Source organism: Apus apus, chromosome 2 (assembly GCF_020740795.1).
Source record: "Apus apus isolate bApuApu2 chromosome 2, bApuApu2.pri.cur, whole genome shotgun sequence".
Classification (NCBI taxonomy): Eukaryota; Metazoa; Chordata; class Aves; order Apodiformes; family Apodidae; genus Apus; species Apus apus.
The window spans coordinates 119,092,631-119,114,171 of NC_067283.1; positions in this window are offsets into that span (position 1 = coordinate 119,092,631).

Below are 21,541 nucleotides of genomic sequence, written 5' to 3' on the forward strand. Positions count from 1 at the left end.
CTCTCTGGGTACACTCTTTCAGCCAGTTAATGGTCCATGGGGCCCGAGGGGATTCATCTGTGGCTCCTAAAGGAACTGGGTGATGAAGTTGAGAAGCCACTCTCCATCATACTTGAAAAGTTTTGGCAGCCTGGTGAAATTCAAGCTGACTGGAAAAGGGGAACATAACCCTCATTTTTCAAAAAGGGAAAAAAGGAAGATGTGGGGAACTACAGACCAGTCAGCCTCACCTCTGTGCCTGGCAAGATCATGGAGCAGATCCTCCTGAAGGCTCTGCTAAGGCATGTGGAAAACAAAGGGGTGACTGGTGACAGGCAAAAGGGTTTCACCAAGGGCAAATCATGCCTGACTAATTTGCTGGCCTTCTACAGTGGGGTCACAGCTTCGGTGGACAAAGGAAGAGCAACTGACGTCATCTATCTAAACCTTCGACACTGTCCAGCATGACATGCTGGTATCAAAACTAAAAAGATATGGATTCAATGGATGCACCACTCAGTGGATAAGGAACTGGCTGGATGGTCACACTCAAAGAGTGGTGATCAATGGCTTGATGTCCAGATGGAGACCAGTGATGAGTGGTGTTCCCCAACGGTTGGTACTGGGACCACTGCTATTTAACATCTTTGTCAGCAACATGGACAGTGGCATTGAGTGCACCCTCAGCAAGTTTTTCAGTGACACTAAACTATATGGTGACATCAATATGCTGGAGGGGAGGGAGGCGATTCTAAGGAACCTTGACAGGCTTGAAAGGTGGGCTTGTGCAAACTGCATGGAGTTCAACCAGGCCAAGTGCAAGTTTCTGCATCTGGGTTGGGGCAATCCCAAGCAAAAATAGAGGCTGGGTGGATAAAACAGTACTGAGGAGGACTTAGGGGTGATGGCAGACAAGAAGCTCAACATGAGCTGGCAATATGCGCTTGCAGCCCAGAAAGCCAACTGTGTCCTGGGCTGCATCAAAAGAAGCATGGCCAGCAGGTCAAGGGAAGTGATTCTTCCTCTCTACTCTGCTCTTGGGAGACCTCACCTGAAGTACCATGTCCAGTTCTGAAACCCCCAGCATAAGAAGGACATGGAGCTCCTGGACTAAGTCCAAAGGAGTGCCACGAGGATGATCAAAGGGCTGGAGCATCTCTCCTATGAAGACAGGCTGAGAGAGTTGGGGTTGTTCAGCCTGGAGAAGAGAAGGATCTGGGGAGACCTCATAGAGGCCCTCCAGTACCTAAAGGGGGCCTGCAGAAAAGCTGGGGAGTGACTTTTTACAAGGACAGTAGTGAAAGGACAAGGGGTAGTGGATCGAACTGGAAGTGGGGAGATTTAGATTAGACATTAGGAGGAAATTCTCTAGTGTGAGACACTGGCAGAGGTTTCCCACAGATGTGCCCTCCCTGGAAGTGTCCAAGACCAATTTGGATGGGGCTCTGAGCAACCTGATCTAGTGGGAAGTGTCCCTGCCCATGCAGGGGGTTGGATCTAGGTGATCTTTAAGGTCCTTTCCAACCCAAACCATTCTATGATTCTATGATTCTACAATAGCATTTTTTTCACAAGAAACCCCAAAAGCTTGTAATTACATATAGAGGTAATACAATTTAAAAAGCCCCCAACAAAACCTACTTGCATGGAACAGTATTTTTAGTTTAAAGAAATTATATTTCTATTTACAGTCAAGCAAATAGATATCTTTAAAAATCTAACAGTGTTATCTGCAATAGCTGATTTAATTTATGAAGTTGCTAGGTATAGAGAGAGCAGTCTCCGAGACCGTGATTTTATACTTCAGAGCACTAGTAATCTGTTAGTCCTTGCTTAACTTCTACTGTGCCATGCCGTGGTTCACATTTGAAGCTATATTTTATCTCCAAGTTCCTATTATTTCTTACAGGTTAGCACAACATATGACCTTTGACACTGCAGCCGTAAAGAAAGTAGGCACATGTGATTTTTCTCTTCAGTATTCATATCTCGGCACGCTGGCCATTCAATTTAGTTTCCCAGGTGCTGACAGCTGGTAATGCTCTTAACTGCTCTCCCCTGTTGGTAAGTTATGGATATTTCCTAACTGAAGTTTAATTGTGTAACTTTACTTCACTCAAAATGCCAAAGGCCCCGGGAACTCGTTCCTCCTCCAGCCTGATTATGGCACTGAAGATAATACTGTTTGTGGATGGTGAACCTAAACCCCTGCCGAGTGTCTTCTAAGACAAACTGACTTTTATTGTATACCTCATTATGACATGACTGGCCAGAGCTGGCCCAGAGGACACAACCCCCCCATTTTTTTAGGTTACATCTTCCATATATACAAAAGCAAGCACAGAAAAACATTGTATGTGTTTATCACTGAGGCTCAAGGACAAAATGGAACGAATAAGACATTTAAAGGAAGAGTGATTCGGTAGGTACCAAAGGCAGGAGCAGAGGACTGGCTGCCTCAGAAGCTCACAGGTGGGTATTGCACCAGCCTGGTGCCATGAAGCAGGATGTTTCTACATGTGGTGTTTTGTACCTGCCACACAGTCTTCCTCCCCCTTTTTCTGGGAATGAGAGCTCCCCACTCCTGCCATTGGGCACACTGTGCAGTGCAAGGCTGTCTCATCAATTGGGAACCAGCTCCCTTGGTGGCCTCAGCACAATAACGAGGGTGCTAGAGGTGACCTTGGGGCCCCTCCTGTGGGCTTGTTTTCCCCTTTCCTTCAGCCTGCATTGGTATTGGTTGCCCTGGCTGTCCTGCTTCCCAGGTGGGCAAGGTGACACTGCTGACACTGCATTCCCTTGGGCTTCTGCTCTCTAGAAGAAACCTGACCAAGGGACCCCAGGACTCATCTGTGAGACAGTACCAGGTCTGTGCACACAATCTGTAGGTCCACAGGCAGGTCAGATAAGCTATGCACCAGTGTTACTCAGCACCAGCCTTCCTGGCCCTCACTGGGAATTAGGAACCAAAATGCCTGTTGAGGCTGGTGTGAGGTTTGTCCATAGCTTTGCTGGATCGGTGAAAGATGCCTTCACTTCATGCCTGGGGGTACAATGAGGTTAAACTGTGAGGGCAATAAACTGAGGGTAATGAGCAGCAAAATGATGGTGAAATGTTCCGATGCTGTTGCAACAGATGCTAAGGTGGGGAGGGCAGGGCTGAGTGATGTCCCCAGTTGCTGAAAGGTGAACTTGCTTTGCCCAGTTCCGTGACTATTGAATGCTTCTGCAGCCATGGCAAGGTGGAGTCAGACAGAGAGGGAGAGAACTCAATAAAAAATGAATACAGCATCCCTTTCATTCTGCCTCTGCTCTATATATTCATACCTCCATCTACTAGGGAATATCTAACTTGTGCATGGCAGTTCTGGCTTTGGTGGGTAATTTGGTGGCTTCTCCCTAGGAGAGAATGGAGACAAGTTTGTCAAGGTTTTGAGTCCACCAGTTTCACTGTGAAAAGAAAAAAAAATGTTTGTCAAAACTCAACCCTCATTTTATAAATCCTCAACAAGTTGGCTGGGCTTCACTTTATTGGTTTTGCTTGTCACCCTTCACAGGACTCCTCAGTCCCCTGCAGCCTCCAACTGCCTGCTGCCTGTTCAGCAGCTGATGGGGAAGGATTGGAGATGGTGTTACAGACCTCCTGGAGCAGCTGGCCCAGATTTGCTGCTTGCTAGCAAAGCCCAGAGGGGAAAGAGACAGACTTTCTCTTCTCAGGGACATGCTCTCTCTGTGGGACTTGCAGGAGGCATGGGAAAAGTGGTGAGGAAAAGGCTGTGTTGCATTTGAGGGCTTGCAGATATGCTGCAGCAGAGGACCCCATGCAGAGAAGGACTGCATCACTTGCGTGACCTGAATCCCCTGCCTTTTTCCAAACAGCTTATGGGATCTCTCCATGACAAATTGTGAACTAGTCTTAACATAGTGATGAAGATCTAGAAAGAAGCAAGTGAGTATTTTGGTCCACTTAGTACAGATAGCTGGCTGCTGGTCACCACTAACATTTCTGCAGGAAGAAAGCAGTTTGAAGAGGTTCTTGTCCTTTACAGTGCATTCCCTCCCTCCTCCTTTCCCTATTGCATTTTCCATGCCCTCCCACAGTTGGGTTAAAAGGCAGCTTTTTCTGGTGTTGAGGTCTAAAACAGATCAGTGGGATTTTTCTTGTTTTGCTAATACTGGCCACTTCACTGGTTTAGTTTAAAGGGTATCAGCACACTTAGGAGTGATAAGTTAGAGGGGGAAGAGAGTAACAGTTAGCTGTGGGTGAGAAAAGGCAGGGTCCTCTTTTGGCAGCTTTGCCATTAGATAATTGTGGTGTGGAACAGCACCTTCAGATGTCCACTGAGAAATGCATCTGCATTTGGGCCCCGATTTTGAAAAGGACAGCAGATCGTGCTTCACTGCTGCTCTGTTGCTTCATTCTCAGTAAATTGTCAAGCAAGAGCACGTCTGAGGCACCCACTGACTAATGATGTGCTGCCAACTTGGGGCTTAGATGGAGAAGTATGTATTGCTTGCTCTGCACTGATGAAGACTACAGAAAGTAGACAGTGAAATAATTTAAACAGAACCAAAATATACACTCTGTGTACCCCTTCTGCAGGTACTGGAGCAGTGCAGCATTTTTTTGAGTTTCCCATGGTTTTTGCTATAGAAATCAGCTCTAGTGTTTTAGGCTCACAGGATTTTTGCTTCTGTTTAGGTGCCAAACCTCCAGCCTTGCAAGAGCTCCATGGGCCTGTTCCTGATTTATTTCAGTGAGTAGCTTAATTTTCTGGAGTGAAGTTTCTCTTAATTCCTGCCAGTGAAGTGAAATGGAACTATAGGTCTGGGTACATGGGGAAGGTATGCTGGGAATTGCTGCAGAGACTACACAGTGCTAACACACTTCTGCTGATCGTTCTGATTGCCTAAGGATTACCTGATTAAACTTACAATTTAAATGCTGCATGTCTTGATAGACAAGGTCACAGTTATGCAGCCTGAAGTGCCACCTAGAGTCTTACTTCATATATCTTTTATAACATTGTTCCTGGGTCTGTCCTTGAAGGTCAAGAGCTGGATAGTGGGGGCAAGATTAGCAAGCGATCTTCAGTGGTTTAAGGTATGACAAGAGTGAAAATTCAGTAACTGGAATGAGCTGACCATTGTCACTAGAAAATCCCTGTTTTCTGTTCCCTCTCCCTTGCCTGATCTCTCTTCACACACAGAGACATGGGCAGGCAATGGGGTCAAATGGGAATGCCCATGGGGCACAACCACAGAGTCTCCTTTGGATGCTCCTGTCAGCAGTTGGGAGCCAGAGGTAGCTGCAAACAGGTTGTTGGGGCCAGTCAGTGTCCCCAGTCTCCCCCAGTGCATCCACCAGCTCCTCTGAACCACCTGTGCCTTGGGGGAAAGTGAGCCAACTAAGGGAGCTGAAGGGACATTTCAGTCCTCCTTCCCCAGACACACTGTGCTGCTCAAGCTGTTCCTCCAAGCCAGGCCCCTCTGAATGCAAACAGGAGGTCTGCTCCCTCCCCTTCTCCTGGCAGAGCCACCCTCAGTCCCTATCCCTGCTCAAGAAGGCACAAAACCAGCTGAGATGGGCTTTCTTCTCATAACTCCTCTACCTCCGGGTATATGCAGTTTTCTTTCTGCATACTCCTGAAGGGCAGGCTTTTCCTTTCTCTCATGTCTTCTGGGCTCACACACTAAATTGGAAAGACCTTTCTGAGACCCACATCTTCTGCCACTGGAAGTGAGCCCCTGTGGCTCTTGGAAGGGAAACTGCTTCCTTTTTCAGAGTTTTCTGGAATAACTCTGCATGGGAATGCCTGAAATCACAGGAGGAATGAAGATCTCCAGAGGTGTGTGAAAAAAAGCAAGCCTATTCCCACAGATCCTAATATTTCCCATATATAATAACCCATAGAGTTCTGAATCTGATTTCGTTTGTAGCTATATTGAGAATAAAAGCCTTTCCTTCATCTAACAGAATCAATCGGCCCATAGTGGGTCTTTATTCCCATTCAAATTAAGGGCTATTCCATACTGAAAATGCACTAATGTAACTAAATTGATTTCTAACTTGATTTTAGTTAAATGGGTGTAGTTCCCTGTGGGGATACACTTAAATCAGTCGAAGAGAGGGTAAATTATGTATCTTTGTATATTTCTCTGTGATTTATCTTAATTAGGTGCAAAGGGATCTTGCAGCATCCAAAGCTCCGACCGCAGGTAAAACAACATGCACAGAAACCTGCATCTTCTGATTCCTGGGGATGCTTAGCAACTCTCCTGAAGTGCCCAGTGCTCTTAACTCCTGCTGTCGAGCGCTGGAGGTGCTCACTGCCTTACAAGTGTTCAGCACTTCTGGAGATCAGTCCTTGCTTTGTCATTTTATGTATGAATGTGTGGTGTTCTCCCCCAGCCTTGGCATATTTCACTGTGGATAATTGCCTTCCCCCCAGCCAGGCGCAGCCTTGGCTCTGAAGCACCCTCATTGCTCAGAGAGCCGAGGCTAAGTGCAGCCCTCAGCATGCCCAGGATCCCAGAGGATTTTAGGGAAGGCTTTTTCACATTGTGATGTGCCACCCTTGCAGGGGAGCTCCTCTTCCCCATGAGAGAGAGAAAAAGAAAACCCTTAGCAAAGGAAAATCAAAATTATTTATAACCCAAAGGCACAGCTGACAGTGGGAGATACCTCCTGGCTAAGCCCAGCCCCAGCTGGGTATAGCCACATCTCTGAGCATGTTGGGCACAGTGCTTGGCTTTACAGTGTTTCTTTGCTCCAAAGCAGAGACTCATTGCCTGTTCCCACTCCTGGTGTCAGGAAAGCAGGGCATGCCCTCATAGCGGGGATGCTCGGTGGCCGCAGTCCCCACCCCAGGAGGGTATTACAAGCTATGTTATACGAGAAGAAATCAGTCACACTCAGCAGTCCTGCAGGCTGTGGTGCTTGAAAGAAATATGAAATCAATGTTGTATCATTTTAATTGTGTTTAAAATGCATGGACTGTAAAGCCACACAGGCCAAACTGCATGTAACCCCTTGAAAAGAAGCAGAAAGGGGGAATGACACATCCCATCGCTCAGGAATATGTATTTTGAAATTTCTGTGTTTAATTTATGGGAGAATATATGCTGATATCTAAGTTTGGGAGACTTCCAAACTTTCAGCATGGACAAAGGCTGTGGATAGGTCTGACACACAGTGGGGTAATGGAAATAAAAGCAACGGCTTCCGGAGTAGAGGCCAAAAGCAAGGAGGCTGTGGTCATTCTTCCAGGAACAACATGCAGGCTTGATTGACCAGAAATGTCTCAGAGAGAGACCCAAAGAGGTCAATTCCCTCTCTTCAATGACTCTGGCTATTTTCTTTAAATTAAAAAGAAAAATGGGACACTCTAGTCCTTTGTGTGATTTTATAGCCTAAGGAGTATTTCCTAGGCTTTCTCTGCTGTAAAGCAGCATGGGGTATTTAGCCCTTGAATTTTCACTTGGGTGTTTTTTTCTCCCATTCACATCCATTTACTGTGCAATATAAACTTTTATATGTTCTGTGTGGTTCAAGCTTTTTTATTTTTTTAATTAATTAATTATTATATTTTTTTTTAAATTGAGGATTTTACATTAATAAACCATGGAATCTTAATGTCAATATTTGCTAGCACCATAGGCAAAGGCAATATTATACAGACATATTTTCTCCTTCCTTGTTCCTTCTCTCCTCTTCCTCCTCCTTCCCTCTTTCCTCCTCCAGCCAGTTCCAATTTTTTAATACACATTTCTCCATGCTTTCTTTAAATGTTTTAACACAGGGAGATTCTTAGTCAGCTCCAGGTAACATCAGAGTAATTGTGTCCATTTAAAGATGCTACAAAACAAAATGCCAGTCTGCAGCAACAGAATGGTCTGGGCTCTGGGTGAAGGGAGCATCACCACATTTGCTCATATGTCATCTGCAGTCTCCTCTCCTGTCCTCTTCTCTTCTCTCCTCTCCTTCATGAGACAGTAGTTTTGGTGGCAAAAAGGATTTAAGTCTCCCTCAGCCTCTCTGCTTTTGTTCCCAGCTGTACCACACAGCTCATTCATGCTAGTACATCTCTGAACTTGTTTAGGTTAAAAATACCTTTGCTTATAAGGAAGACCATGAAGTGGAGTGGGGAGGAGTGCTGTGGGTCAGACTCCTTGTTGGTCTTTCCAGCAAGGCCTTAATATCATGAAACTGTTCCCTAAGGTGAACTTCACAGGTTTGAAATGCTTATGTATCTGTCTGCAACTATACATTTAAATCTACATCTGTATCACCCACATCTGTATCTAATGTATTCCTCCGCTATGACAACTTAAGCTTTTTTACACTTTTAAACCTGAAGAAATTTAATGCAAATCTGCAGTTTACAAGAGACAGAGCCACAACTTTTCTTTCCCCTGAAACTGCATGGGTCAGGCTATGCTGTTGGTGGCCAGAGAGTATCATGTGGGTAAGTGATATGGCACATACCTACAGCTAGCTAGTGTGCTCTCTTCCAAAAAACAATGGTCAAGGAGCTGTGTTAGGTGACATATGCCCAGAGCTGCAACCTCTATCCTGAGCAGGGAGGACTGTCTCTGTGCAGCCCTGGCAAAATCAAGGATGTCCCAGCTGTGGGTGTTTCTGTTGCAAGGGCCTGGCGCTGCAGCAATGTTACAGTGGATGAGGTGATCCTGACCTTGTGGCGTCCTGTGGGAGTTTGCAGGATGGAGCTGCAGCTCAGTGTCCTCCAAAAGGCAGTCCCTCACAGGGAGCCCACATTGTCCCTGCACAGGCAAAAATAAAAAGACAGTTCTGACTCCCATTTGGTATTTTCCTGAATGGTGGTGAAAATGTGCCTTATCATAATCTACTCGGTAATAAAAATATCATCGTTTTTATGTCATTCAGCAGGAATGTATGGTAAATGAGATTCAGGGGATTAGTGCATAAAAGAAATGTTAATCTATACAGTCTCTTTAGTCCTACTTGTCGTAAATTTGGAGCAAGAGAGTTTGCAGACTGGCTCAGGAAGGGTAAAATTTAAGGGTTAAACAAACTATAACTGAGTATTTCTGTGCCTTGAATTCCTACTTTTGGGGTATCTCCCACTGTACTTTTTATTGAAATAACACATATCCAGCAAGAGAGAGACATTACAAACATTAGATCATGAAAGGTGGGGTTTCTTGTAGTCACACTTCCACAGGTGGGCTCTAACTCAAATCAGCTGTGCTGGTTTAAAGCTGTGCTAGTATCCTTTATTGCCAACACTGAGCTACTTGGGTTACTCACTGTTGTGTCTTCTATGGGAATATAGGAAAAGACAGGCTGGCTTTGTCTCCCTTCTGAAAGAGAGGCTCTGTATCTACTTGCTTTCAGCAATCAGATCATAAAATTACAGTTTCAGGATTGTTGTTGGTCTTTTTTTTTTTTTTTTTTCCCCCAAATTAAAGTTAAATTTTTTTTGCTTCCCAGTATTCCAGCTCAGCCTGAAAGGAGGGTGTGAATCTCTGGGTAATATGAAGGACAGCTTAAGACTGATTTTTCTCTGGATGAAAGACTTAATCTTGCACGAGGATTCACAAGGGTAGTACTTTCTGCTCATTCATTTAGACTGCCATCTGCCTGGTGCCAGGCTCTGCCCACCTTCTTAGTGTAAAAAATGTGCATTCAATTGCATGTCTAATTTGTTCACAAATTTTCCATGAGTGTTGAACCAAATCACACTGCAAACACTATGCCTAGTTATGTGCCTAACTCAGCATTTGCACACAAAATTGCCTAATGAGCATGTGCAATTATGGCAATTAGACATGTGAATTAAGCATGCAAATACCCTAGCATTTGGGTTAGGGAGTCATTGCCTATATTCCTAGAAATAATACAACCTATTTTATGATGAGAAAACATACCCACCTTTTCCGGTGTGACCACACTCATGAGAAGAGAGCATTGTAGGTCCTTTGGCCTGGGGAAGGAAAAACAAGCTCTGGGCGGAGACCACAAGGAACCTGCAAATGAAATCAGGCTTTAGGTGCATCTGCTTCTCTGTCCCAGGTGTCTTCTGCTCGTAATGAAATACCAGCATACTCTCACTGAGCATACTTTGTCTTAATGGGGTTAGTTATTCTGCATGCAAGGCAGCTTCCATCAGCAGGAATAGCTGTAAAAATAAGTGGACAACTTTCCTTCTCTATAGTCCTTTCTTACATAAATGAAGTACAGGACAGAACTATCCTATGCCCGAACAAATGTCACTTGAAGGCCCTATAAACGGATATATCTGTTGTTTTTTTTTCTTTTTTTTTGTTTTTTTCTTTTTTTTGTTTTTAACAGAATTTCACTCCTAGGAGCTCCCATCCTCCTTAGGGAAAAGAACTGCTGGGCTGCCTGTGACATAAATCCCAGCATAAGGCGTGAATTTGGTTGGCAGCTGCCAGGACTGAGAGTTCTGCATCGGTTATTGCTGTTTTAGTAAAATAAGGTTAACAGACACAGAGGTGAGCAGGTGGACAGAGATAAACAGGTGAGGGAGCACATTTCTGTAATAAAGAAAAGTCTTGGGAAGGCAATCATCCCTCCCACCCCCTCCCCAAATTTCTGCTTCATTAAGGTGATTTCAAACGCGCTGTGAAATCAAGGACTCGGTAGCTGATCAGCGCAAACAAAAATAATCCAGGTGGCAAGCCTGATGAGATATGACCTTGTTCAAAATCAATAGACTGCTCCCCTTCCACCGAGCACAACCGACTCTCGAATGAGTTTACTTCAACGGAGGCATTTCCCTCACAACATTAACATTTTAATTGCTTGTGCAGGATTTTCTGGAAAATTAACCCAGCGCTGGTCGAGCACCGGTGGAGGATGCGGGGCTGGGAGCGCAGGCGGTGCTGCGGGGAGCTGTAAACACATACTGCCACCTAAAGGAAAGAAGCCTTCAGAAAAGGAAAAAAAAAAAAAAAAAAAAAAAAAGACGGGAAGCTGCTGCCTCTGCCTCTGTCAGAGCTTGTTAAAACAAAGAGTCTTAATTTGCCCCTCGCGGCCTGCCTCCCTCATGCCTTCCGAAGGGACGTGTCACAGGCGAAGCGGGACAACTCCCACCAGCACCACGTACTCGCTGCCGCGGGACTAGCCCGAGCGCGGCCACCGGGTAGCTTGCTGAAGTTCTCCCGACTTCTCTGTGTGATCCAGGGTCCTGGAGCCAAGGCCACGAATGAGGTGCAGCCAGGTCGTCTGCAATGGGAGAGCTGCAGGGCTCGGGGAAGGCTCTGCCAGGGAGCGGGACCCCTGTGAGCAGAGGACAGCCAGGGCATCGCTCCTGCTGCCGGATCCTGTGTGGCAAGGCCAGCTGGGAACGGGAAGGAAGCTCAGGCCAATACCTCAGTACTGGGTGGATGGGGAGGGTGGGTGGCAGCTGAGTAGGTGGTCTTCAGATCATGCCTGATTTTACTTCATTATCTAGTCTAGATTGCGTAAATGCCATGGGGATAGGACGGAGATCTCCTTCAGCCTGGCTGAGTATCTTAACTGCTGGTGCTCAAGAGACAGGCTTCTTTTGAATAGGCTTTTTTTTTCCTCTGGTTTCATAAATCTCACATTTCTGGCTGCACAGAGGAGGCAGGCAGAAGAAGAAACTATTTACAGAGAATGTATTCCCACTGAGTATTGCCAATCAGTTCGTGAGCAAAGCCTGTGAAAATAAAGACGGGGGGGAGGGGATGGAAATTTTCCCGCTACCTTCTATAAGAGTTTGGAGCATAAAGCAAAGAAGCCCCTTTTCCAAACACAGGTACAGGCAATGCCGAGCCCCAGAGCAGTGTCCTTGAAGCTAACGTGTCATCCAGCAGTGGCTGAGCAGCCGGTGCGTCAAATCACCAGCAATAAAAAAGGGTGAGTTTGGGAACTTCCCGTGTTCGGGAGCGCCGGCCGAGTTCCCCGCGAGCAGCTGCCCGTCTGGCCTGAGTGCCGGGGGTGGTACTGAGAGGCTGAGCTGGTGCAGGGGCACACGGAGCTGCGCGCTAAAAAGCAGCCCCCGCTGGAGAGAGCTGAGGTGAGGGGAGCCCCTGTGCACAGCAGCCCTTTTTGGTTCTTTGGAGGAAAAGCTTTGGCGTTTTGGGGCACTTCTGCAGAGCATTGGTGTTCCCATGCCCATAGATGAGCTTATACACATACAAGTGCCTCCTGTCCAAGCTTTGGCCACGGTCCGTTACCTGATATCTGACTGCAAGTAATGGCTCGCATCCAAATGTTGGCCTTGCACACTGCTGGCCCACGGGGGATGATGTCCAGGAGAGGCAGGAGGTTACATACAGAAAGCAGCATCCTGCTGGGCAGTCATAACCAGCACATTCCTGGGATTCCTGTAGGCCAGCCCAAATCTCCAACTGGAGCTCACCCAGTGAGAGGACTTCTGGTCTGGTGGGACACTGGGCCACTGTTCTCTGAGCTCAAACTCTTAGCAGCTCACAGCTCCAGGAAAGCTCACCAGCCAAGCTGCAAGGTCGCAGGAAAGCAGAACGGATATTGTTTTCTCTTAGGCTAATTGTTTTCTTTTTAAAACTGATCATGATCTCAGCAGCCCTCCTCAGTGTGCCCATGGAGCAGGTTAGGAAATGTCTTTCATTGTTTGTGCAGTTCTACATCATAGCTTACAGCCTTGGCTGCAGTATGGAAAGTGCTTCCTGGGAAAGCAAGTTCCTCAGACTGAAAGGAAAATGAATGAATGTGTGTTTTCTTCTACAGAACTTTAATTGTATTTGTAATAAGTTCTTCAAAAGTACGTATCTGTATTTGAGATATTTTTTTATTATTACCTCGCTTCAGGTGCTAGTAGTGAAATGTCTTTTTTTTTTTTTTTTTTTTTTTTTTTTTTTTTTTTTTTTTTTCCTTTTGATGTATAAATGTGTTGGATCTTGTAAGCCAATGAGCATCTATGTTGGGGTAGGGTTTTCAGTCCCATGCAGCATCTGCGTTTCCTGTGGAAGGCTCTAGCATCTTGCTGTCTTCCATGTCTATGATATTGCATAATGACTTGGAGGTAAATGGAACAGGATAAGAATGAAAATAAAACATGGATTCTCAAATGGGTTAGGGTACTGCTAAACACTGTTTGAAAACCTGAATACAGCTTCTCATTAATTAACACTACAGTTGTATGGATGTGGTCATAATAAGTGCTGGAAGGGGCACTGTCCTGCAGAGAGAGCAGTTCATGATTCTTCAAATAGCTTTCTGTGTAGCCTTGAACAAAAAGCCGTTTACTCCACCATGCCTTAATTTTTACATCTGATTAGAGTCATTATGATTAAAGCTGATGAAACATTTTCAGTTCAATGACTGGAGAAGTTGGTTTTGGCCAGAAGGACTAAACAAAATATTCCACAGCTGTTCCTCTGATGGGAACAAGCCAAGTTGTCCATTTCTATAAGACAAAAATGGGTTTATTTGAACTTTATCTTTTAATTTCATGTTATACTCATGTACAAATTACCTTACTATATTATTCTACTGAATTATTGAATATAGGCTATATGCATTGTATACATTAAAGCATTTTAATTACATGCCTTAAGATTTTTACATTAATTCGCTGAACGACTTTTCTGTTTGTTAATGAAATGTTTCAGCTTTCTCAGAGCTAAATGTGGCTTTTGCAAAATTACTGAAAAGTTTGAAAGACCTTTCAAGCCCCTTTTCCCAAGAATTAGGTACTCTAGGCTGTGACAAAGTGCTGCCTATAACTGTCCATAAATCAGAGTGAGTACTTGCCTGGCACCATCGGCAGCAGTAATGGCTCAGAGTTGCCCCTTTACACGCTAGCCACCATCCAGTTTTCTGTCATTGCTTCTGCAAGTAGAAGTCAGTTGCAAGTTTAGGAAGATAAGTGTCAGAGAAAAAGAGTTGTTTCATAGACTCATTTAGGTTGGAAATGACCTTTAAGATAATCAAGTCCAACCATAAACTTAACACTGCCAGCTCCCACTAAACCATGTTCCTAAGTACCACATCTATGCATTTTAAATACCTCTGGGGATTTAATACTTTAGAGATAAAGGACTCAATATGACTCTTCCTGAGGGCACTGGTTGTACCATTATTAGTACATCTCTGTGGAGGAACATGACTTATGAACTCAGTTGCAGCCCTTTTCTGAGCAGGTGATACCTGGAGGGACAAATGACATTGTATGTGTGCCATGGCCTCTCGGCTCCTCACTCCATGCACCTTAATGACATTACTTCTGCTTGGTGATTTCACAGAGTCACAGAATGTTAGGGGTTGGAAGGGACCTCTGGAGATCATCTAGCTCCACCCTCCTGCCAGAGCAGGTTCACCTAAGGCAGGTTGCACATGGTGGTGTCCAGGCAGGTTTTGAATGTCTTCAGGGACAAAAACTCTGCAACTGCTCTGGGCATCCTGGGGGTCTGGCAGAGGGGAGAACTAGCCACTACATACATTTTCCTTGTCTTTTCTTAGCATAACTACTTCACAACCATGACTAGATGGCTTAGAGATGGAAGGTTGTGTAAGAGTACTACATACATCCCAGAGGAAAACCTGTCTGAAGAATAGAAAAGGTGGGCTCAAGGGAATATGTATCTGTGATTAATCTGTTCAGCCACTGGGTGCCAATGTTGGCTTATATTTGATAATCGGAGACATTTTTCTATGGGAAGAGGAAATTTTGAAATCTAAAACTAGATGTAATTTTGGAAGGCTGAGGAGCCTAAAAAATATCCCCAGGAGTGTATGACTTTTTATTTGAGCAGACCTGGAACTGGAGTGCCATGAAGGTGACTGCGAGGGTTAGGGAGATAAGGAAGCCCTGGATTAACAAAGGAAAGAGTGGGACCTTTAATGAAATGGGCTTGCTGGGAATTATGAATCTGTGAGCCTATGTCTTGTAGTGATTAATGACGAACCACTGTTTTAACTTTGGATCAAATAATGGGTTGCCTCTGAAAAGCTTCATTAATCACCGTTAGAAATAGGCCTGCCAATTCATTACTTCAGGGTAGACATGAGCTGAACAGTTCAGCAGATTTCAGGATTGAGTGAACTCTAGGCAGGGGCTCACTAAAAAGAAAGTAGGGGTCTGATCTGTGCTTCAATGCATTGGGATTTATGAGCGAAGAATATCCTCTCATTGGCAGTTTCCTCTTCTTTCCCCTCCTCTCCCACAAAATCTTTTTGCTAATTGTGATCTGGGCACAATGGACAGAAAAAGCAGAGCGCTGGAGGCTGTGTCTAAGCTGAATTCTTCTCGCAGGTGCTCAGATGTGGCTCTCATCTGAATCTCTAGAAATTATATTGCTTATCTCAGGGCAGAGCCTGCCTGTCTTTAGCTGCTGTTTTTCACTTTGCAGCCTTCATCTGAGACTACTGCTTTGCCTCAGCATATTTAAGTGCAGGAGAACATTTGCAAGAAATACATTTGCCTCCTTTTCAGGAAACTGCTGTTGATAGCAAGAAGCTTTTGTGCTTTTGATGTGATGCAAGATTTTTAAGCCAGCTGGGGTATATTTTTAATTGCTGTTCCAGGAGTCTAAGGACTGGCATACCCAAGAAAGTACAGCTGATCCTCTCTGCTTGGGAAGAGATCAACTCTTTTTTAAAAGTAGTGTCCAAATAACAGCTAAAAAGCTCACTGTGCCTCTGTGATTTCTGCACCTAGTCCTTACTGGACAGAGAAAGACAAGGACATGGAAATTAGAGCCAAGAGAACTTTTTTAGCCATAATTATTTTCCTCCCAAAACAGTAGTTTTGATCAAAACAAGTATGTTTCAAAGATGTAGTGGGAGCTACCTGAGTTATTCTACCTTTACTCCTGCAAAAAAAGAAACAGAAAGCTATTTTCCCTGCCCTCATCTCCACCCCCAAAGTCTAAAATGCTTTGGTTTTGTTTTTTTGTTTGGTTGTTGTTGTTTTTTTTTTTTTTAATTTTAATCACTCTAGCATTTACAAATTCACTTCAACTATTTTTTTTTCTAAAAATTTCTCAAAGATCAATCTCATAAATTTTTCAGTTTGTCCTACTTGAAACATTCACGCAAAACAATCATTTACACAGTTTCAGTTTCCTGAAAAATATGGCTGCTTTTGTTCAGGATTGACTGAACTTCCTGGAAACAAACAAAAAAGTCATTTATTCGCACAGCTGGAGATAGAGAGGGAAAAACATCTGGATGTGAGAAGGGGGAGAAAATGTGCATTGGAATGGAAAAAAACAGTAAAAGGACAAAAGGTTAGAAGTAGAAAAAGGATTGATATGGGGGTTGGAAAGTGTGTTGAGGGATTATGTGAGGAGGGCTACAGAAAGTGGGCCTTGAAAGAGAAATGTAAATATGGTGATGGAAAGGAGGAGGGGAAGATTGAGATGCAACAAGAGAAAAACTAGGGAAAAAAATGAAAATGGAATAAAATACAATAAACAAATGGAAAGCAAAAAATAATGAAAAAAAATCTTACATTTCAAGGAAACAAAAGAGGGAATAAACATAAGAAGGCAACATAGTCTAAGAGCAAAGCTAAGAACTGATGAAAGCGAGTGATATTCTGAAAAAGACCTAGAAACTGAAAGAAATCCTGGAGAAATATATTGTAGAAAAGGAAAACAAGGTCCTTTTTTGAATCTTGAACACTTCCCACTCAGCTCCAGCTGCCATGAACTCTCTGGCACTGCAGCCCCTGCCCCCTGAGACTGCAGGATCCCCCCCTGCCAAAATCTGCATGTGGGACATGCCGAGGATGAGAGAGAGCTGGAAGTAACGTGTCAGCACCTGGGTCCTGTGTTAATTCGGTGCATCAGCACCTCAGCTTCTACCAGCTCATTGTTTCCAGATGGTGCTTGAGCCCTGAACTGGTATTTAAGGCATTTAAGGTCACCTTCATTAGGTTTCTTTGTGGGAGGGAATCACTTTATCCTTCATGTATGCAGAGCTCAGTGACAAAACCTTTGGCATGTTGAAACACTACTGGCTGCTTTGCAAAACTGAGATGGCCATTGAACAAAATGGTCTGGTTTTTACTGGCTCACCAGCATTTCTTCTCATGTGGAGTGGGGAAGGAAAGACACTGGTTTGTGCTGGGCTTCCCTGTCCTTGCAGAGAAGGGAGATATGTCCATGATCTGTCTTGTAGTCCCTCATGAGCAAGGGCTGAACTGTCCCCTCTCAGAGGACAACCCCAGCTTGGACCCAAAACTTGGCCTCTGGCTCTCACAGCACTGGCCTTTTGCAGTGAAGACATGGTCTGAAGTTGTATTTATGGCAGCAAGTATCTGAGCAATTTTTCATGTTTCTTCTTCCATCATATGTATTTCATCTGCTTGGCTTAAATTTTAAATGCTTTGAAAAGTATATATTTTCTATTTTCAGGCTTGCTTTATGAGCACTTCTAGACATAAACTTCAAATACTGAATGCCTGAAAATAAAATCAAGGCATGAAGAAATAGGTGATGTGGAAAAAAAAGACTGGAAGACATAAACACTGCTTCTTAATAGGATGACTTGTCTCTGGTGGCTTACTGCAAATGACCCAAGTGACCAGTGTTGTGATTCCGTGTCAGATCCGAGCTCCGCCATGATGTTGTCAAAATAGCAGACTGAGAAATAAACCAAAGGTATTTATCTTCTCTCCTATTGGTTTGGTTCCATATTAGGCATTGATTACATCCCTGCCCTCATCAAAGGCTTTTAAAAATTTATTTCAGTGTATCCCAAATTGTTTTCAGACCTTAGAGGTAATACTATTTTCTTGTACTAAGTTAAGGGATAATCAGGCAGAGGTCTAAATTCTTAGTTATTGAGGGCAGTATGGCCTCAAAGGGAACAAGAAACCTACATTTAGCCCTTAGCATTTAAGGGTTAGTCGAACATGAATAATTTTGATTTCCAGGCAAAGATTAGACTGCTAGCATATCCCAACTGTCTGTTTTGTTAGAGAGGAAATGCATTTATAACCAAAATAATTTGGCATTTCTTTGTTGCAATTCATCTTAGAACTCATGTTTTTGGTCATAAGCATCAATACGTACATAATCAGATCAGATTCCAGTTTTGATTGTCACATTGTAAAAAACTGCTAACACATTGCAAGTGGCATGTATTTCTATATAGCATTCAGGCTCTCAAAGTATAGCCCATGCCTTTGTTTTCTTTAAGAACAGCATCTGAGAAATCTTCACCTAGCAAGCACAGTGACTTGAAAACGTTCTGTGACCCTGTCATCTGCAGGGTGGAGACAGTCACCTTGTGGTAACAGGTGTCTATGCCTCTTTTTTTTCAGTTAACAAAATTAAATACCTCTACCAATTCTGAAACTCTTTGGCACCTGAGGAAATCTGATTGAAAATCTGTGCTGCAATTGATGTTATGTTATCAAATTTTGGAACATTAGATTGAAGATCAAATGTGAAATTTTATAATATTCTTAATAAGATTAATGCATACATTAATGCAATGAAAATGGACAGGTGGACAAGGAGTTTTATTTGCAGTTGTAAACTTGCATAAATCTGTCAGAAACAGGCTGAAATCATTGGCCATTCAGAAAAGTAGTAATTTTAAAACCAAATGTGGGTTTTTTTTTGTTGTTTTGGTTTTGTTTTCTTTATAGAAATATAATCTGTAATGTTCCTGATAATGCATTAAACTTTGATCCTATCAGGAACATACAATGAAATTTTCAAAATACATAGTGCATCATTTTCTGTCATGTTGCTTTGAGGATTACTAGAGCAGAGTGGTTAGTACTCAGCAGATCTGGGTGTTTTCAAATTAGAGAGCCCTGTGAGCTGCCTACTGCAGTACCTCCAGAATTAACTCATGGGGTCTCCCAACTACAAGTCCTTGAGAATTTGTGATGATGGTTATGGTGCTGTAACACCAGAGCACAGACCTTAACAAAAAATAAGAAAAGGATATCCATTAGCCTATTTTTGACTTCCTCATAAATACTGGAACAAATAGTCAAACAGAATATTTATTAGTGCTTGGGACGTAAGAAGAAGACAAGGAACCATCCACATGCATCTGTCATTAACTAAACACATCAACCCCATCTCATTTGCTTTATTGTAGGACACCAGACCTTATAAGTAAGTGGAAACGATGGATATTGTATACAATGACTTAGCAGAGCTTTTCATTTTTTTTTTCCTCTTAGCAATTTAAGGAAACAAGATTTATATGCATGTTATATAGATACAACACTGCCCATAAAACAGTATTTAGAATTTAATTAACTGAGAAATCCCCTGGCAAAATCCAAGGATGTGTAGAGTTCAATTCTGCAAGGGTCTGGAGTTCTTAAATATTTTCATATATGGAATCCAATAGGTGATCCAATAAGGAATAACATGGGTTTTCTTAAGCTTTCAGATAATGTCAACATGGGAAGCACTAGCAGGAGAAAAAAACTGACTGGAAAAAATGTCTTAATAGATTGGAGAGAAGAGGTGAAAACAGAAAAAAAGCAATAGAAACAAGGGCAAAACACTTAATTTAGGCAGAAGTCATTAAAGAGATGGGCATAGAGTAACATTAAGTACCTTAACCTTGATTGGTTAAGTATCTAGAAAAGAGTCTAGGGTTTGTGAGTTGACTATAATTCAGTATAGGTGCATTATCACAGAAATTGCAAACATACACTGCAAACCAGAGAGAAGCCTGCAATATGTAGGAGCTATGAATCTTTCTTTACATTAAGACCTCAGCTGGAACTGTGTCCAGATTCAAGGATCACACTCCAAGGGAAATCTGGGCTAACTGGAGAAAGCTTGGAGAAGAGCAACAGGAATGATCAGACAACTGTGAAACATGGAAGATAAGCCAAAGTGAGACTAATAGGCTAAAGAGAAGGTGAAGAAGGGTGGTAAAAAGAGGACATTTTAAGAGCTTTAAAAATTTTAAACAGTGGCACTAAAAAGTAAAGAAAAACCCATTCTTCATGTCAAAGGTGGGTAGGGAGAATAAGTAGAGTGCTTGAATACAGCAAGGAAACTTTAGGTTAGATTTTAAGGAAATCTTGCTACAGCCCAAAAATAGGTTTCCTGGTTATGGAGTATGCATCCCTGGAAGACTTTTACAAACGGGTAAGACAGACAACAGTCAAGAATGACTGAATGCTTGATCCAGTTTTGGGCCAGGGGAGTAGACATCCACTCTTTGAGATGCTTTCCAAAGCAATTTGATTTTAAGTCACTTCTTTGTTCCTCACACAACTGTCACCTTGCATTTTTCCCAGTTTTCAAATTCTTAGAAACAACACAAGAATTATTATCCTGGTTCAGCTCATTTGCTTGTGGTCCTACATTTGACAATCAACCACCAGATAACACCTTTTCCATGAACTGTTGTAAACCTGTCAGTAATTATTACTACCTTTACTGAACCATGAAAAATAATTTCCTCTCTAATTCCAGAAAGCAAATGAGTATAAAGATCATTCTCACTTTCACTGTGTATCATAGAATCATAGAATGTCTTGAGTTGGAAGGAATGTCTAAAGGTCATCTAGTCCAACCCCCCTAAAATAAGCAAGGACATCTCACACTAGAACAGATTGCTCAGAGCCCCATCATGACTTGTTGATGAACACTACGGGCTGAATGTAAGCTTGGGCCACCTGAAAATAGAGAAATAATCTCAGCTTTACTGTGATATTGTGATCAGCCTGTATACTCTGTCCTCTGTGATTTGGGCCAGTGCATTCTAATACATAAGATATTTAGCTCCTGATACCTACATAGAAGGAAACTGAAATCAGATACCATTAAACTAAGTAGAAACTTTTTTTTTTTTTTAAGTAGACTAAAGCAGCTCTCAAAATGAATTTTAAGAACATAACTTTGCATTTCAGTGACAGCTGAAGTAATTTCCTGCATGCAGACTATAAAGAAATGGAGAATGTTTTAGTTTTAAATGTAAACTGCTGTTACTTGAGATCAAGTGCATTATATATGAGAAATTGAAGTCCAATGAAATCTGTAGGAAGATTACAGAGATTCATCCATTTGGAAATCATTCTGGGAAAGTACTGCTCAGGATATTAATAGAATCATAGAATTTTTGAATCATAGAATCATTTTGACCTCTAAGATAATCAAGTCCAACTATTAACCTAGCACTGCCATGTCCACCACTAAATCGTGTCTGTAAGTGTCATATTCCTCTTAGCTGCTTCCAGGTCTTTTAATGTGTACATATCCAGTCAAGCATTGAGTTCAATGTAGTGATCAAAGCTATGTTCCATTATTTGAACAAGGTTTCCATTTTGTCTCTTGTCTGAAACTTACTTCCTCTAGCTCTAGGTTCAAGGTGGGCTCCGTTCCATTTCTGTTTCCCATCCTCCCAAGTGTCAACACTGTCCTCAGTTGTTCAGCAGTCTCTGACAGTAACATCCTACTTGTTATGGACCTTGTTATGGTACACAACTGTGATGAGTATTTGCTATTTACATAACCATTAATTAGCCCTTCTGGAAGTTTACTTCTTTCTTGCCCTTCCCTTATCCTTGCACTAAATTACAAATACAAAACCAGAAGCCTGTGGTAGTATCTA